This window comes from Mytilus galloprovincialis, chromosome 7, assembly GCF_965363235.1.
Source record: "Mytilus galloprovincialis chromosome 7, xbMytGall1.hap1.1, whole genome shotgun sequence".
Classification (NCBI taxonomy): Eukaryota; Metazoa; Mollusca; class Bivalvia; order Mytilida; family Mytilidae; genus Mytilus; species Mytilus galloprovincialis.
The window spans coordinates 31,915,137-31,919,412 of NC_134844.1; the positions used below are offsets into that span (position 1 = coordinate 31,915,137).

Consider the following 4,276-nt stretch of genomic DNA (forward strand, 5'->3'; position numbering starts at 1 on the left):
GTATTTAATCTGCAGGGGCGGATGCAGGAATTTTCGAAAGAGGGGTTGCTAACCCAGGTAACCCAGGGCAAAGGGGGGGTGCAAAACATATGTCCCGATACAAATGCATTGATCGGCAAAAATAAAGGGGGGGTGCACACCCCCGGAACCCCCACCCCCCCTGGATCCGCCACTGAATCTGTTTTTTTTCTCCTATCTCCTGATGACAGCTGGTGTGTCCGTAGATATTGTTTAAATTTTCTATATTTTCACTTTTTAATTAGTTTACCTGCACAATGGCGCAGAAGCAATATTTATTTTTTGGCGCAAATAAAAAACTACAACTTTTAAGAATTGGCGCAAAAGCAATGCTTACTTAAATATCAATCAAATTTGACCGTGCCCACAAAACGATTGTTCAAATTACGAATAGTTTCAGCTTAAAATCCATGGCACTCTAAAATGTAGATTTTTTAAATCACATAAATTCCATATCGATATACGTATATTTGGATCTATGCAATATGTTTATCTGGACATCAGCATGCTAGCTGTAATGACTCCCATCTATTCTTTGCGGGCATTAAATAATGGACTTCATTAAAGATAACCGTTTTATTTATTGTCATATAATCCACTCTATTAACACAATGTAGCATGAATAACAAAGGTATGCTGGTGTTCAATGAATGATTACAAATGATGACAGGTAAGTATAACTCCAAACTGAACGTGAACATCAAACGGTAAAAAGCTGAAAGAACAAATAAAAACTCAATATAAAACCTATCAATCAAAAAGATTTGCCAAAACATACAAAAATACAAAGTTGGCTTATGACACTAATTGTGTTCCATACATTCACATAAAAAATACAAGTATTAACAATATATCAAGTTTGTAACATAACTGTGAGTCAAAACTGGTGTGTTCAGCTTTTAATGTGTTGAAAACTCGACAAGTATCAAACATTATGTATGCAAATTATGACACGAATTGCTTTCCATACTTTAAAAATAACGAAATGGGTGCTATGAATCATACAAAAATTACCAAAAAGGGTATTTGAATGTTTATAGAACATTTTTATAGTGTAAATGTTGTATCTGTGTGTTTACAAGTAATAACAAACGGTTGTGAAACAATAAAACAAATAATCTGGTGAAGTGGCATATTTGTCATCATTGTCATTTATCCAACGTTTTATACGTCATCAAAACACAATACATGTTATATATGTTTACAATAAACAGTTCTTCAAATTGTCAATATGCTATAAACGTACACTGTGCCGGAATCTGGCAGATATATCAATAAATGATGCTGAATCATCAACGTGAGCATGTAAATAAGGGGAAATTACAAAAGAGGGGAAAGTAACAAAGAAGATAGTAAATGTAAGTCAACTTTCGGAAACATCATGAAATAATTACGGACGAGTCAGTACACTAGCTTAGTTCCGTCATTTCAATAACATGGATGGCAATATGTTTGATTGATCTAACCATACGTTAACCAGTGTCCTTTGAATACAGTGATCATGCATGATTTGAACATTTTTTTCTATAGACATAGGTAGATTTGATTAATCCAAATAATATAGGTATAAAGCATACCGGTGTCCATGCAATTCATAATGCAATACAACAATATATAGAAATAAATTATGTTTTTTTTATGAAATGTATGTGCTTATGCAACATTATCAAACTGCTGTAATGCATTAGTTATAAACTTTGAAAGAACCGATGACTTTTCATTCGTTTTTAAACTCAAATGTACTTAAATAGCACATTTTAAACCGTAAGAAATTGGTTTATCTCTCGAAAAAACCTGAACTGTTCTCGAAAAAACCCGAACTGCTCTCGAAAAAACTTGAACAGATGGAAATGAATATACCCTTAAAATTGCCTTTTAATTACAATAACTAAAACTTTTGTTATAGCATATGTAAATGTAAGGATATAAAGACATCATGTGTGCATGCTCTTTGAAATTTGCATTGGTATGTGTATAGAAATTGCTTTTTTCTATATTTTGGCATAAAAGCATTATTAGGCCAAATCAAACTTTTTTAACTGCAAAGTATGTATGGTTGGCAACATCCTTTCATCACAAATACTTACTTAACTTGTTTGATCTTGTAAATTTAGTTTAAGCATTTATTTTACGTGTTACAGGAAAACATGTCTGTTTGTTTACATTTTTAGTCATAATCTCTCGAAAAAAACTGGACGCTCTCGAAAAAACCCGATCTCAACCGGACACTATACCTACGGTGGTAATACTGATACGTATTATTACATATCAGTAAAAAAAATCTACAAACAGTATGTTAATAAAGAGTTATGAAGTAAAATGTACATGGGACAAAATCACAAAAAATACATAGAATAATACAAATTATCAATGAACAGGTGTTATATGTCAGTTTGGTATGGTCAAGACGTTTGGTAAAGATAACATCCTTTTAAGAGAGTTATCTCGCCTTAACCAGTTATGGGGTTTTTCGTATTGCGGATTGCATTCCGTATTTGTATGATATGTTAGTTGATTTGTTCTCTTGATTTATTGTTACCATTCCATGTAGATGTGTTTTTGAAGAATAGAATTTATTAACTTGAATATTCGTTTATTATCTATGCCAGAAAGGAGCATTAAACAGGGCTTTACTTGACAGTGGATGTAGAGTCTGCAACAAAAAACGAATCATAGTATATTTTTAGCATTCTTTTAAACACATACAGTAGACGACTTTAGTTTTAATACCGATTTTGCCGCAAATACTAATATTCTCTTAGAAATCAAAGACGGTTACTTCGAAGTCGATAATAGGGCTATCTTAACTAGTTATCGTAAGTGTATACTAAGATAGCCGTTAAATTGTTAAGATAACCCTTAAAACATTCTTAGTCTAAGCGCACTTATTAATTTTCGGACTTATCCGACAACGTTTTCTTTGAAATTCTTTGATTTACATGTTAGTTTGTCCCGAAAAAATCTAGTGAAATGTTTGTATCGTAGGGCTATCATGACTAGCAGTGACACGGACAGTGAATTAAATGTATGCAATTACTTTTGCAAATAATCTTACATGTTTTCAATTTGTTTCTTAATCCGTTATAAATCAAGAGGACTTGAGCGGCCAAGCAATACACGTACAGTTTCATTCCCTGACATTCCTCATGTGTAAAATAAAGGTCATTTTCATTCTAAGATAGGTTGATGTGTGGGTAGAACCGCACTTACATTAAAATGTTTTTTCACAAGACGACGGGCGTATCATGCGCTCATGGAGCAGCTGTTTATTTAAATATTGATCCAGTCGAAATGTTATCTAAAACATTTACCACTCATTCAAAAAAGAAGGGTCTGACTTGTTTTTATCATACTGCTTTTATTACATTATAGATGTCTGTTTCCGTTGATTCCGTTAAATACCAATTCCTCAGAGCAATTGGTACTTTGCGGAACGGAACGGAACGGAAAAATAAATTTAAAAGTTTAAATCAGATTCAACTTGATCACTGTCTCTAATCATCGTCGGAACGGGCTGTTGAATGCCTCTTTTTTAAAATATAATTACCGATGGAAGGAGAAAGACTTTTTGTGTAACCTGCCTTTGTGTTAATTTTTTTATTATTGATCAAGTCGAAAATGCTATCTAAAACACATACCACTCATGCAAAAAGAGTGTCAGACAATTTTTGTTATCATACTGCTTTAATTACATTAAAGATGTCTGTTTCCGTTTTTTCCGTTAAATACCAATTCCTCAGAGCAATTGGTACTTTGCGGAACGGAACGGAACGGAAAAATAAATTAAAAAGTTTAAATCAGATTCAACTTGATCACTGTCTCTAATCATCGTCGGAACGGGCTGTTGAAGGCCTTCTTTTTTAAAATATAATTACCGATGGAAGGAGAAAGACTTTTTGTGTAACCTGCCTCTGTGTTAAATTTTTTATTATTGATCAAGTCGAAAATGCTATCTAAAACACATACCACTCATGCAAAAAGAGTGTCAGACAATTTTTGTTATCATACTGCTTTTATTACATTAAAGATGTCTGTTTCCGTTTTTTCCGTTAAATACCAATTCCTCAGAGCAATTGGTACTTTGCGGAACGGAACGGAACGGAAAAATAAATTAAAAAGTTTAAATCAGATTCAACTTGATCACTGTCTCTAATCATCGTCGGAACGGGCTGTTGAAGGCCTCTTTTTTAAAATATAATTACCGATGGAAGGAGAAAGACTTTTTGTGTAACCTGCCTTTGTGTTAAATTTTGTATTA

The 4,276-nt window shown here is 32.9% G+C and overlaps 1 long non-coding RNA gene across 1 annotated transcript; it reads right to left on the reverse strand.

The window, feature by feature from the left end:
* Window positions 1-579: 579 nt before the first annotated feature.
* Window positions 580-1,521, reverse strand: LOC143082771 (uncharacterized). The gene is made up of 2 exons (XR_012980468.1): window positions 1,265-1,521; window positions 580-733 (listed from the first exon to the last, which is right to left on the reverse strand). It is a non-coding gene; the product is annotated as an uncharacterized LOC143082771 (long non-coding RNA).
* Between the last annotated feature and the right edge of the window lie 2,755 nt (window positions 1,522-4,276).